Below are 15,775 nucleotides of genomic sequence, written 5' to 3'. Positions count from 1 at the left end.
GCCGCAACAAACTGGACGAACCAAAAAGCCAAAAGGATGCCAAAGACTGACAAGAATAAATGTGAATGAATGCAAAGTTGACCGGCGGTTGGTTTTGAGGCAAGAATATTTGGGGCTTGCGGCGTTTACCTGCGGACAGCCGAAAAGTGGCGCGCCAAAGAATACATTTGATGATTGAAAGAGCACGCGAAAAGGCGAATAAATTGGAAACATTTTAAGTACATTTTCTTATACGAACTGCTGTCGTTATAAGAACAGTTAACAACAGATTAAAGAACTGTAAAAAGTGCAAAAGAAATGAGTATATTGCGCGATAAGACACGACGATGCATTTTAATTAAGCGTTCTTTTGTCATTCAAAAGTATGAGCATTTGTGAATATGATTAAAACCAGAGGCGTGTAAGGAGCAGCGCAAGATTATCTCACCACTTTCAAGTGCTTGCAGCGCAGCAAGGTCAAAAGTGTAGCGCATTCGTTCGCAACTTGTGCGGTCTCCGCGAACAAAGTGTGAGTGACAAGCTCAAGTGGAGACTTGAGTGAAAATGTGGCCACCGAAGAAGAGATTTTTTTTATTTTTGGAAAAAAATTTAAATGAAGATTATTTCCGACAACTAAATTGAGGTTAACTTCAGAGGAAGCAGACATTTTGCACAAATCTAGGAGGAGAAGATATCTTCGCGCTTGATTTTTAATAAAAATATGACGAATAAAATTTAAATTTAAATGCTTTAAAAAAATGACTAAAAAACCCACTGACCAACATTCTCACACTACAGAAATGAGCCTACTGAGATAATTTCGCTTACGGTCAAACGTTCAATGTGTCTAGGTCTCGACAATGATTAAGAGCTTTAAATAAAAAGTTAAAAACGTAATAATACCAAGGATCAATAGCCCGCTTCAGGCGACCTTTCTCGCCACAAACGCGCCACGAACCGCGCAGCGCCAAAGAATGCGTGCCACAGCGCGTGTAGCAAGTGACAATGTGGCACCTTGGTCGGTTGGGTGTCAGACAATGTCGCAACATTGCAATTTGTCATTTTTATTACACACAATATCGTTGGCGGCATGTATGCGCACGCGCAGAACAATTTAATAAGACATCGCAACGTTGCAACAACAATGAGCGAGTAAGAAAAATGTCAAAACAACGCCAAAAAAAAGAAGACAAGTAGAGACAGCGATGAAAAAATGCTCGAGCACGCATTGTTATGCGAGGCGTCGCGCATGTGTGACGCATTGCAACGGCAGATCGTGTTGTGTTGCACATTCCTTTTTGCGTTGCGTTGCGACGCGGTGCCATATTGTTGTTTACGCCGCGGCAAATGCGCTGCATTATTTGTCAACGCTGACAAAGCACTTGCGCGCGCACCAGACGGTCAAGAACAATGGGCCAAGAACAGCGGCAATAACAACAACAACAACAGCAGTAGAGGCGAGAGTTTTGCAGCTGTTGCACATTGCCAGTTGAGCTTCTTCGCTGCCTCACCATCGCAACATCGCTTTGTTGACATTGCCATTCTGCCATTTATTCTTCTTCTTGTATGCTGCGGTAGGCAATCAAGCAGCTTTTGCTTTCTCGTTTTCTGTTGAGGATGTATTTACGCCAACTACAACTGCTGTTGTCCCGCTTGTAGCACGTCTGCAAGTATATGCAACTCCACACTTTACGCCATGTCCACGGTGTTGTACAAATATAAACAACATACACTCTTCAACGCAACTCCCCAGCGTCCTGCTTGCCGCGTCCTTCCGGGCCTCCTGTGTTGTCGTTACTCTGTTACTCAATTATTGCCTTTTTGATTGATGACTTTGGCGGTGACAAGTTGACATTTATTTTCTAACCGCGTCGCCACAGCCGCCGACGCCACCACGCATGAAAACCGGTTGGTCGCAATGCGCTGGATGTGGATGTGGCTGCAAGACAAGCGGGCAGTTTGTTTGGCTTGCCTTCAACATGGAACATTATCCACTAAGGCATCTTCCTGCAGTCGGTATGTCCATAAAAACACACAAATATTTTTTTGTTTTTGTGCTCAAAGTGTGTAAGTGAGCCCATCCAAGGAATTTCCACATATTTTTTTGTTCTTTGGGGGAATGTCAATACTTTGCGAGTTATTTATATTTGAAGTTAAGTTGAATGCTTTGTAGAGGTTACAACTTTATTTCTTAAACGTTAAATATTTTTAGAATGCTTTCTGAGTTGCCTTTTAACCTCCGTAAGACCGCTTATCATCAGTTAGCTCGGAATTTTACTTATGAACTTTCGATTTCATTACTGAACTTTTGAAACGGTTCCACTCTTGAAACAGATACCATTTTTTGAACTTTTGAAACATATTTTATTTTTGAATTTTTGAAACAGTTATGACTTCTTGAAACAGATTTCAGTTCTGACCTCTTGAAACAGATTTCATTTATGACCTCTTGAAACAGATTTCATTTATGAACTCTTGAAACAGGTTTCAAATATGAACTTTTGAAACAGATTCCATTTCTGAACTCTTCAAACAGATTCCATTTAGGACCTCTTGAAACAGCTTTCATTTATGAACTTTTGAAACAGATTCAGTTCTGAACTCTTGAAACAGATTTCATATATGAACTTTTGAAACAAATTCCATTTCTGAACTCTTCAAACAGATTCAATTTATGACCTCTTGAAACAGCTTTCATTTATGAACTTTTGAAACAGATTCCAGTTCTGAACTCTTGAAACAGCTTTCATTTATGAACTTTTGAAACAGATTCCATTTATGAACTCTTGAAACATATTATTTTTGAACTTTTGAAACACCTTTCATTTATGAACTCTTGAAACAAATTCCAGTTCTGAACTCTTGAAACAGATTTCATACATGAACTTTTGAAACAGATTCCATTTATGAACTCTTGAAACATATTTTTTTTTGAACTTTTGAAACACCTTTCATTTATGAACTCTTGAAACAGATTCCAGTTCTGAACTCTTGAAACAGATTTCATTTCTGAACTTTTAAAACATTCATCATTTATGAATTTCTAAAAAAACTTAAATTTATGAACTTTTGAATCAGATTTCATATATGAACAATTAGAAGGTTTGTGGCTTTTTTCTATTACAATTGAAATATAGACTGCAGCCACTTCAAAGTTCAACATTTTAACGACTTGATCCACGCCTTGCCTATGCCTTACAAAGCACAAGCGACCATCTGAGCCAAAGCCATTTTCTATTTTCTTTTACATTTTTTTGTAACCTCCATTTAGATATGTGGCCGATAGCAGTTATCTATGGCATACAAAAGGGTTTTCACACTTGTGTCTGTCGCACTTACAGTGGGAATTGGCGCCAATGCCAACGCGGCTGAAGATTAATCGCAACAATCAACACAAATTGACGACGACATCGCACAAATCGTTTAGCTTCATTTGCATGCAACACCCGACTGCATTGCGAGTAACGCGGATCGCTGAATGGACTGAATGAGCAGTCGACACCATGCCAATTGGCATGAGACTGGCGTGTGGCACTATTGTACTTACTATTTCATCCAATGCACCAGGCGGAAGGCCACCCAAGGCTGTGTGCATGGATTACTTGGATTAGCATTGAAATTGAATTGTGTACATGATTGTTGTTGGCGTGCCGCACTGACAAATTGCCATCATTCGCAAGGTGTCAGTCAACGGTGCGACATGTGTCACTTGGGGATTTAGATTAGATGGAAAATGTGCAAAAGGATGTGGAGGTAAATCAAATTGTATGGGAGGGTGGTGAGTGTTGTGAATTTTTGGATTTAATAATGCTGAAAGCGAATAAGTATTCAATAACTCTTCAACAATGATTTAACACTTCAAAGTCCAGGCTTATAAAGACAACTTGAGATCCAATGTCGTAACTGTTAATTGAATCAGTAAAAAATAAATTGATTAAAATCCAGTGATCAGCACTCAATTAGCTTTTTAAAAGCAACCGGTGATTGAATAGACAACACAAACTGTCACTATCTCATTCAATCAAGCATAACCGATCAGCAGTCGTTGATCGTCGAGGAGAGTAAAAAACCATAATTATTCCGGCAGTGCTAAACAAGCTCTACAGACACACACATCTTATACAACCACACCATAATTATAGCCAACAACAAATTTGCCACATGCGCCACGCTGCATGCCACACATACATTTGTATAAAAGTAAGTTGCAATTGCGCATGCGCAAAACCCCAAGCATACCCGCACAAACGCATTAATTACGGTAATTGAATGGCGCAAATAAATGGGAGGTGTGAGCCGCTATTCACTGAAGGCATTTTTTAATTTACCATTCTTTCATTGCATATCTCTGGTGTATAAGTATTGGTGTTGGTAAGTAGTTGATTGTCTCGTTATTTTGCGCTTTCTTGTTATTCTTGTGATTGTGTAAATTAAATTGACTAATTGGTGGTGATTGATGTTATTGTTTTTTTTTTGTATGCCAGCAAGTAGCTGATCATACTTGGTGATTATGATTGCTTTGATTATAGCGGTGGCATGTAGGGGGCAGGCGAGAGGCGGGCAGATAAATGTATTAATTTGCATATGATAAAAGTAGAGAATATGGCAGAGACGAAATTAATGGAGAAATTAAATAATAATTACTTTATTAAGAGAATTGCTGAGGTTGAGAAAAATATCTTATCGTTGAGTACATTCATATATAGCTCCTACTTCCAGATTTTTTTTCAAACCAAGGATAGTCAGACTTTTTCCAAACGAAAATCGAATAGCGGTATCTAAATTTGTCAATATAAATCATATCTAATATCTTTTAAATAAATAAAAAATTATTTATAAACCGTATGAGAATTTCAATTCTTCTCTTCATCAACGAATGAAAAATCGAGCTAAAGTGATTTTCGTAATTTTAGCAAAATTCATTAAATTACTGCAAATTGCCAAACGCACTTTTTGTTATCTCCACAATAATTTCCGTTATGATTTCTTTGGCAAGTAACCACAAAATTACGAATTATCAGCAGCTAATGTAACTGTCAAAATATTGGAGAAAAATACGTTATGGCCATATTTTTTACGTAAAAGTATATATAAAAAGTAAAATTACGACGCAACAAATTTCATAACAGTGTTGCCACCTGTTTCGCAGTGATCTTTAAAGCTTACGCATGAAGTTTTTTTGTAAGTGAATTTGAATAGCTGAGACTTGTTTTTATTATTGTTGTACTAAAAATCTCATTTTCTTGCATAGTTTGGGTGTCTAATAACTTTAAAGCTGTAATGCAACCAGCTTTTTGTTTTGTGTGTATAGAGTTTTGACACTCGTTTTTTGATTTATATGAAGTATCGTTTTTATACCGATTGAAGGGTTAGTTTAGGTTAGGTCAAGCGTTAGATCTCCGAAACTACAGAGAGTGTCACTTGAGACAGTCTCGACTGTCATTTTAGGTATCACAAAGGAATACTCCTGACGCATCACCAAGAACCTTATGATTCGACAAAGCCCTTGGACTCTTTTATAAAGTTATTAACTCGGCAAAAGTGGTTTCAATCAATTCGCTGGGTTCGCCGAAGTTGTGCCATTCAGGCCATTCAGTTATAAATTTATTAAAAGATTATCTTTTTTTTGGCTGAGGTTCGCTTACCAAACTTATTCTTAAGCGAAGTCTAAACGGTAAAACAGTTTTGCATCAAATCATGAATTCACATTGAGGCAACCTGTCGTCAATATACTGAAAACAAGACCATTTTAGCAAGCTTTTGTAACGGTATTTTAATAAAAATAATTATTACAACATCATTAGCGGAGCAAAACAAGTAATTTTAATGATAATTCTTATATAAATAATAACCTAAATGGTCCAAGACTGCAAACTCTGTGAGAAGTTTAGGCCCACTTTATGGTGAAATTTACTCCGTAAAGCAATTTTAATAATAAGAAAAATGGTGATCGAATGCTACAATGCTTTTACTTGCCACAAAAGGTTCTTAAAGACTTTTCCTCACCAACCGTTAAACGAAAAATCCAATTTTCATTCTCCAATTTAATGTACTAGTGGGAAGCGAACCTGTACCAATGTTGGTGATGTTTTCGTGCAACAATCGAAAAATTTTATTTTCAAAAATATTCAATTTCGGCACATTCAGTATACGTAGTAAGCTTATGAACTGTAACAGCGGCGTTGAGATTTGCTGAAAATGTTGCTGAATGAACAGCAAAAGCGCCTGAGACAACAACTACACTCTACAGCTGACTGCTGTGGCAAGTTTGGCAACCGTTATGTTGGATACATTTGAAAAAAGCACACGAACATAAAATCATAATAAAAAATTGTTGCGAAGAAATATGCGCTGAAGTAATCAATGACATTTTGATAATTTTTGTGCACAAACTGCCGAGCGAGCGAGTGAGAGAAAAGGCTGGCAGCTGCAAGCATGCAATGACCGCAAAAATAACTCATGAACGGCAGCGACCAATTTAAATAGACAAAAATTTAAGTTAATTAAATTGCTGTAATGAATGAATATATGTATATGAATGTAGTGAGTGTATGAATGAAGGAGTCGCTGGAGAGCATAAAGCCACGCAAAGCTTAGATAGGTTGCAATTATGTTTGTATAATGATTTTCGAATACTTTAGGTGCATGTACGCACAGTCATTTAGTCATCGACATGCTTGCGTATGCATTTATATAAAATGCGCATGCCCCTTCGCAACAGCCAAGTGTGACTATAAGCACTGCAGTGACATATACACAAGTAGAATGTATACAACTTTTATGACTAGTTCCTAACACTGTATGCACCCGACGTTGCATGGTGCTATTAAGATAAACACCAGCCATTATAAGCACAAATATACAAAACTATACATTTTTTTCTTTCCAATAATCGCATGCGAAACGCGATATTTGATTACGACATCAACGCACTCAATCAATCTGTGTGGATTAAGTGCGTGCGCCCATAAAAATAATAATAACAATAATTTGCGAACAAAAAGCTCATAAAAAAGGCGTTTAGCAAATTTCAATTCGCGCCCGAAAAATCTAGGAAAAACTCAATAAAACAGTTTCAGTTTGAACTGTGGACTAGCACTCAACACCTAAGCGCCTTGAGTTGCCACTCAAAACGCGACTAACAAGGTTGTTGCCGCAGGCATGGAAAATGCAGCGCTGGTGTCTGCGGTGTTGGTGGTGGCATGAAGTGCTCCAACAGCGTCCAATTGGCGTACAAGTATTTTGTTGTTATTTTATTTTTTTGAATGTTAATAAAATAGTTTTGTAGCGAGTTAATAAATCAGCTGACGGCTTTAACAGTTACAAAGAGGTGACATTCCTTGTAAAGGTTAGGAAAATATTGGCAATAAATATATTAAATTAACGGAAGAAAATAAAAAAATAATATGAGGTACATGGTTTCAAAGCTTTAATGTTCGAAATATAGACCTAAAAAATCGTAAAGACCAAGTCATTATTAACAATCAGACACTTTTGGATACCTAACATAAAAGTCGTCTAGAAATATCGAAGAGCAAACGATTTAGTGAGAGAGTCTGAAAGTGAAAGAGTGAAGACGGAGGGATTGATTTTATGTGGTTTGCAGTATTTACTAGGTGTGTGTTCAAAAAATAACGGGAATTTCAAATGGTCCAAAAAATACAATATACGATTGGAAAAAGCGCTGGCACAGTATATACGATATGCAAAGAAGATCCTTCACGTAGGATTGATGTCATTACTAGGGCTACATTAGCGTGATCAATCAAATATTAGGAAAATTCTCACTAACTAGACTCAATCGAAGGTCTTCTTCTTCTTGACTGGCGTAGACACCGCTTACGCGGTTATAGTCGAGTCCACAACAGCGCGCTACGCATCTCTCCTTTTGGCAGTTTGGCGCCAATTGGTAATACCAAGTGAAAACAGGTCCTTCTCCACCTGGTCTTTCTATTGGAGTGGAGGTCTCCCTCTTCCTCGGCTTCCATCAGCGGGTAGTGCATCGAAAACTTTCAGAGCTGGGGCACTATCGTCCATTCGAACAACATGACCTGGCCAGCGTAGCTGCTGTCTTTTTATTCGCTGGACTATGTCTATGTGGTCGAACAACACATACAGCTCATCATTCCATCTTCTGCGGTATTCGCCGTTGCCAATGTTTAAGGGACCATAAATCTTCCGCAAAACCTTTCTCTCAAAAACTCCTAGTGCCGTCTCATCGGATGTTGACACCGTCCACGCTTCTGCACCATAAAGTAGGACGGGAATGAATCGAAGGTCTAATTCATTGAAATGTCACTAAGTCGCTAGACAGTGCAAAAAAAGTAGGCCACTTGGACCTTTGACAAATGGTTCGCAGCTGAGACTAATCACTAAATATTTATCTTCATCTAAAAATGGGCGTATGAAAAGTACTTGAAGCTCCAGCATGATGAAAATTCTCATTCCAGCTCTCTATTTCGCCGCTACTTCGAGTCTCCAAACACTACGACCAACCAAGCCACGTGAAACCCCAAGAGCGCTACTCACGGCCAAGCATAGCCTCCGGTGGTGTTTGTGAATTTGCAAATAGCAAAATTTGAATATTATACAGTTAATTTGTGTGCATATTTGATGTGCGCACGAGCACACCTTTGGACTGCAGTCTCGGTGCACTTGTTGTTGCTGCAACATGATGTGTGTCTATACATCATGGCTAAGTGTCTGATTGACATGTTGCATACATATTAATTTTACACTGTTCAAGCTGACAATTTAACTTTGTTGCTGCTTTTGTTGTTGTAATGCGATTTTTCAAACGCCAGCTGTTGCACGCCTGCTGCGCCCACTGCTGTGCTTTGTTGCAATCTCACAGACTGCTAACCAAGTTTCTCCGCGGCTGTCCGTCCATCATCACAAGCATGTCCAGCTGTTCGGCTGCACTTGTCAGTCAGTCATTTGACAGTTCGCCTAAATTGTCAATAAATTTCAATGCCGCCGCGTTCACGCTCCACCCCCTCGCTGCCATCAAAGTGTGGCAACAACATTGCTGTTTTCACACCCAACCAACACGGTTCGACCCAACTGTCAACGTCACTTTAGCCGTACGCTGTACGCGGTTTTAATGTCACTTTAGTATTTTATGAGCGATTTATAGCTGTCATTTTGACAAATTGTTGCAATGTCTGGTTTTGGCGGGCGTGAGTACATTTTTTGGATTTTTTTTATTTTTTTGTTTTTTGCGGCTCAATGACTTGTTGTTGCCAATGCTAATTGAGACTGAACAATGCCATTCTCAATAACTCAATTTGTGTGGAGATTGATGGGGATACGAGCTGCATATATTACAATTGTTATATCTGGTCGTATGCTAGATGTGTGTTCTGGGGCGAGGACTTATTCTTAATTTGTCATAGATACAGCTAAGAGTTTAATGCGAGATTTCGCAACGATTTGTTTGTAAAAAGATTTTTTTTTCCTGTTTTGGATGATCAATCTTGTGGCAACAAATATGGCTTTGTTATGATAAACTCTAAAAGTGAGTATTTTGATGACAGTCTAACCACATTTGATATGATACTTAATGTATAAAGTGACTCATAGCCGAAAGGTTGATACAAATTTAGTAGATTTGTATAAAAATAAAGGCACAGAAGCTGAAATATTCAACTTGGAGTTCAACAGAAGTGATTCATTATTTAATGAAGGGCTATTAACATATTAGAGAAGGTACAAACTTCTATAAGAGTGTACAGCTGCTGGCGTACGCCGACGATATTGATATCATCGGAAGCAACAACCGCGCGCTTTGTTGCTGCTTTTTCCCGCATGGATAAGGAGGCGAAGCGAATGGGTCTGGAGGTGAAGGAGGACAAGACGAAATATCTCCTGTCATCAAGCAAAAAACAGAAGGCGCATTCGCGCCTTGGCTCCCACGTCATTGTTGACAGTCATAACGTCGAAGTCGTAGATAATTTCGGATACCTGGGAACCTGTATCAACAACTCCAACAATGTCAGCCTCGAAATCCAGCGCAGAATCACTCTTGCCAACAGGTGCTACTTTGGACTGAACTCTGAAAGTGTTCGATGCACTACCCGACGGAGGAAGCCGAGGAAGGGGAAGGCCTCCACTCCGTTGGAGGGACCAGGTGGGGAGCGACCTGTTTACACTTGGAATCTCCAACTGGCGCCGAACTGCGAAGGAAAGAGAGGAGTGGCGCGCTCTCATCGATTTGGCTATAACCGGCTAAACGGTTCAACGCCAATTACATACATACCTTAACATATTCAGGAAAAAACTAAAGACATTTCAAGCGACCTACTGAGACAGTCTTTGGAATTTAGTACAATTTTAGTAGAAATATTAGAGTAGATTCTTCGAAGACTCTAAATTCTGCTGGAACTGTGTTGTTTCTTTAGTACAAACATTCTCATAACACACCTTGAATCAGAATTGGTCTAATTTTGGCTATAAATATCGAAGGTTTGATTATTTTTGTCGCTCTCTCTAACAATGACTCTACTACAAGTGAAATAAGTCATAATATTATTGCTTCCGCCGTTTGTCTCTAGGTTCAAGCACTGGTCGATTAAATCGATTTTTTTTATATCGATCTTGGACATTTGTGTCAACATAAACCCAACAAAATATTTTTAGAGATCGAAAACGGCGGAGGCAAAGTTGTAGCCCAATATTATATCTACTCTAGTGTTCTTTGAAATTATATTTTCTCATACACTTTTTATAGTTATTAACGCTTCAGCTTTGACAATCAATTATTCGAAAATTTTCTAGAGAATCGAATATGTGCTGCATAAGCAATTGGGAATACCTCCAAAATTTCGAAGAGACAAAAGAAAGCAAAGATGTGTCTCCTCCGTGGGAATATAGTTCTAAAAGTGTCAAAATTCGAATGAAAAAATATGCTCGAACTTAAAATTTCGTAGAATAAACGAGCTTTTTGATATATAACTCAATTTTTTAATATTTTCTCTACACTGCCAGCGTACTTAACACGCCAATCACTGCGCGCCTGGTATTAATCAGATGAGCCCATTCAATTTCACTTAATCCTAAGCATATCAATGACACATTCCACCGCTGACAGCTGACAGGCGATTTGCAAGTGTCAAATTCACATGCTTTTAAACACCTTTCCAGCCAAAATTGATGCTACACTAGGCAGACACACACACAAATGTTGGGCACTGAATCCGAAGTGTCAAAACAATTTCAAGCAGACTAATAAGCGTTGGAAATATCTCAAATGCCTTAAGCAGTGCTGAAAATAGCTCGAGAGCGAAAGGGAGAGAGCGGACGGATAGTGTTGAGGTAGCAAATACCACGCACAAAATATAAAATGTCAACCTAAACCATGGCTCGACACCTCTCAACCGTGAAACTAAAGACACTTTACAATAGCAACAACAACAAGCACCTGTATATACAAATATTTAGACAGGCGGTACAAGGTATTTAGTAACACAAAGTGGACATCAGCCGTACACGCCTGACTAGTTAGCTGGTTGACAAGCGCACCCGCACTTCCATACACTGTTAAATACCAATAAACGAGTTGAAGCGCTCGTTATTGTTGCAAAAACATATGTGCTGTTGTTGTTGTTATTGTTGTTGATGATACCTGACTTAATTTTTGGCTTCACAATAACTTCAGCTCCATTGAGCTGTCAAAGCCGATTGTCATTGTTCCCAAACGATGAGCAATCGGTGTAGGCCACAGAGCAGACGGACGCTGGAGTGGTTTGGTGTTCGATCAGCGGCAACAATTGCCTTGTGTTGGCGTTGACAAGTGAACAACACAGCAGCCAGTCGGGACAATGGTGTACCGTGGGGATTTAAACGAGAAGTGTATGGATCTGTGGGGAGACAACAAATTTGTATTGTTGTTGTATATATATATGTATTTGTGTGAGTATATCATATGAATAAATACTTTGTTCACTTTGATTGGCAAATTGGCAAATTTGCATGCGCCTGCGCAGTGTTGCAAATCATGCCAGTTGTTTTTTTTTTCTCTCACTACTGCACTTTTAACATCACATTTTCAGCGGCCCGTCTCGATAAAGGCAACAACAACAGCAATAACATGCCGCCACGGTAATTGCGTGAATTAATGTTGTAAATCATTTATGGTTAAGTGGTGCCCTTAAAAGCCACTTTAATGCAACTCATTTGCAAATTTACAGGAATGCAGTATTAAAGTGACTGTGAGACCGGCAACAACAACAACGCTTAACAACGAGTAGCTGCAACAACTGACAGCCGCTTCGGCTGAATTATTATTATTGGTGTTGCCACTAATTTTGTTGGAATTTCACTTTGTTGTTGTTGGCACTTGTCGCCCGCTACTGCATTGATTTACAATTTTGTTGCCAATAATGGCACATATTAAATGGGTGGTTAGCTTGCGGCTACAATCACTTTTGACATCATCGTCAATTAGGCGTCAAGTCAAGTGTCAAGCGTGAAGTGAAAGGATGGAGAGAAGTGTGTGTGTGCCATAATGTATTTTTGGTAATTTTCACAGAAACCCATCCATGGTGGTTGTGGCCAGTGTGAACTGTTCCTTTGTGTCATTAGTCACGAATATTTCACTGTACGCATGTGGGGAGCACTATCTTCCCGATATATCGGTGGTGGGGGTGAGCAAGAAATGTAAGATCTTCACTGGAATGATTTAAAATGAATTTAGAGACAAATGTAAAGCAATATGGTATAAAGTTAAGTGAAAATTCCTTGCCGGAAATACCTTTTAGAAGGTATTAAGATGATTGTAGAGTCCATAATGTGTTCTAAGGATGTAGCTGAGAGATTAGATGGTTTCTGTGGTATATAGTCTATAATTATTGGTTCCAGCTGAGTGGTAGTGAGGTTTTGAGTGCCACAAAAAAAAATTTCGGCTAACGGTTACCGCCGAGTGTAATACTACACTCAGAGTCAGTACAGAGATCAAATTAGACGTTTTCCTATATTCTCTAACATTTTTAGGAGTTTAGGAAGCTGGTTTAATAATTATTTTGAATATTTTCGAAACAGCTATTGATAAAAAATAAGCCATCCAATAAATAAATCATTAACAGATCCTATTCATAACCTTACTTATTCCTTCACATTTGCCTTTAATAATTTTTTTTCCAATTTTTTTAAACGTATTTGCCCTACCGGGTCCATATTCAATCAATTTATTTCAATTACTCTTTATTACCAACATTTTTTCCGTTAGCTTGCCCCCAGCGACAGCAGCGTGTACGACAAATTGCCAACATGTTGTACCAAATAATCAAATTAAATGTGTGTCTAGTCAATAGACTACAGCATATACACAAATACATACATACAAACATATGTACAAATATCGACATATTGCCTAGCAAGTAGCAAGCGTGCTCTACAAGCGTGGTGTGCAAAGGCGACAAAATTCGATTAACTGCAAGTATGACTGGTGACAACAAAACTAAAACGGCAGCATAATAGCTTCAGTTGCATGCAACATGCAGTAGCAAACAAGCGGATACCGCACCGCCACACTTCCATCGACACACACACACACACGTATTTACTATTAGGTGCCGTTGCGATTTTTGCAAGGCGACAATAAAGCAATCAAGCAAATAATTCGATTAAGTGGAAACTAAAAGCGATTTACTGCTGAACGTGTTAAGGTATACACAACTCAACAGCGGATTTTTATGTAGAATGGTTCTGAGAAGGCGTTGACAACATTTTTATCATGGATATAAGCCAGCAAAAGCGAGTTTATGACTGAAAGGATGCTGAATACCGCAATATTGTAGCGACTTAAGCTCATTAAATGTGTTGAAAGGATGCTAACTGTATACCAAAGCTATTTATAAGAAGCATATGCAATGACTCGGAGGTTGAAAATAAAAATAGAAATGCGCAACAATTTAAACAACAAAAACAAAAAATTATAAAATACGCTAAATAATTCAATACCATCTTTTCTTCATTCAATTGGTCTGTTGAATACGTTAATTTATTTATTTTTTTTTTAATTTTTTAATTTTTTTTTTTTCAATTTTCACTATTCGCGTTGCCATGTGCTCACATATTTAGTGTGTTAGTCAACTTTAAGCGTAAATTCCTAACCGGTCGCTCAACATTATTAAGCCGTTTGATATGGGTCAACTGCTTTCGGGCAGCTTCGCATATAAAACAAAAAAAAACAAATTTTCAGCACTGAAGTAGGTAGCGCAAATGTGGCAGAAAAGGTGCAAAAGAGATTAACATATTTGCTTGTTAACCTAATGAAGTCATAAATAATGTGGTATCTGCCACAGAATCAAACGAGCCACTTAAACATACACAATCAGTACAAATGTTAGCGTAAGCTCAGCCGCTTGAAGGATGCTAAGCTCAAAATATTTGTTATATATAAGATGCTGCCGCACAGGTTTTTCTATGAATTTCTCAAGCCTTTTTAGGGTTTAAAGAATTATTTTAAATTTGAATTTTAAGAAAGCGGTTTGTCGATGACATTTCAATCGAAATCGAAGATAATAAGATTTAGTAGAAATTTTGGATTTCTCAAAAAAAGTGCCAAAATTTTTTACATAAAGCAAGTTTCTTATGTTCATTTCGATTCTTTTGCCAAATAGATTTTTGTGAAGAGAGAAAAATTCTTTCTTGCATATTCTTTCTTTGCATTTTTAGTTTCTGCGAACGGTGAATTTCCATTGACAGTTGTTGAAAGGAATATCTTACTGCAATCCATCCAATTATACGTGGTTTACTGTAATTATTAAGACCCTAATAGAGTACGGTACTCATTCTAGCCACAGTGGAACAGCTCTAACTCGAATAACTATAATCCACAAAAACTTCGAGTTAGAGAGACTTCGACTTATAGAATTTTCATTAAAACATACAATTTTTCAAAAAGCTTTAAAATATCGATTTAAACACAGTTTTATGTATTTCCTTTCTTTTCTGTAACTTTGTTTGTCTCTTGACTTCTGTATCTCATGCCTCTGTTACATAATTTATGCAATCCATAAATGCAATATCATATATTTTGTTCGCCTCCATACGAACATAGGTACTCCTTTAAAATTGTTCCTTGATAGTAAAATTTAAAATTTTGTATTATGCATTGGTCGAAAAGTTCGATTTATGGAAGGAAATTTGTATGGAATTTGACTTCTATTTTCAGTTCAAGAGTTCGAGTTATGGATATCTTCGAGTTATAGAAGTTTGAGTTATGGAAATTCCACTGTATATCGAATGAAATGTATAAATCCACTTAACTTTTCTCTCTCTTAGTTTAATTTATTGTCTTGAAATAATTGCGCTAATTACTGTTATCCCAACAGTAAACCACATGAATTTGTAAATTATAAAAAGCAATAATATTCAATATTCATAGAACAATAATACTTTTTAAAATAATAAATAAATTAAATGAAGAGGGTACTTACATATAAACACCATCGCACCAATGCATAAAGTAGTTCTTGTTATAGCAAACTTCGGACACCCCGCTTATTCACACTTTAATACGTATATACCATGTAGAGTATTTGTTTAAGTTCAGTCCGTAGCCTAAAATCCATTATTTCATATAACTTAGAAGATGATCAAACAATACAAGGCTTACTGGAACCAAAAAAAAAGAAACTTACAGACACATACATACATTGAATAAGATAAGTGCATACATATTGTATATACAACTTGTAAAATAAAAATTCAATGAAATACATGACCAGTCGACTCACCAATGGCATAATGCATGCTGTTTCCATGCAATAATACATATTCTCGACGATTTGCA

General features: G+C 37.6%; 1 protein-coding gene across 1 annotated transcript in view; it reads right to left on the bottom strand.

Moving 5' to 3' along the window:
- LOC105215641 (double-strand break repair protein MRE11) overlaps positions 1-15,775 on the bottom strand; it is a 92,774-nt gene that overhangs the window by 72,264 nt on the left and 4,735 nt on the right. The window contains exon 7 of the transcript XR_008472022.1: positions 15,420-15,597. The gene's annotated coding sequence lies outside the window, so the exon portion shown is untranslated. The remainder of the gene's footprint in view (positions 1-15,419; positions 15,598-15,775) is intronic.

The sequence above is a fragment of the Zeugodacus cucurbitae genome, chromosome 6 (genome assembly GCF_028554725.1).
Source record: "Zeugodacus cucurbitae isolate PBARC_wt_2022May chromosome 6, idZeuCucr1.2, whole genome shotgun sequence".
NCBI classification, from domain to species: Eukaryota; Metazoa; Arthropoda; class Insecta; order Diptera; family Tephritidae; genus Zeugodacus; species Zeugodacus cucurbitae.
Note: the sequence above shows the minus strand (reverse complement) of the source record. Positions and strands in the feature narration are given on the sequence as shown.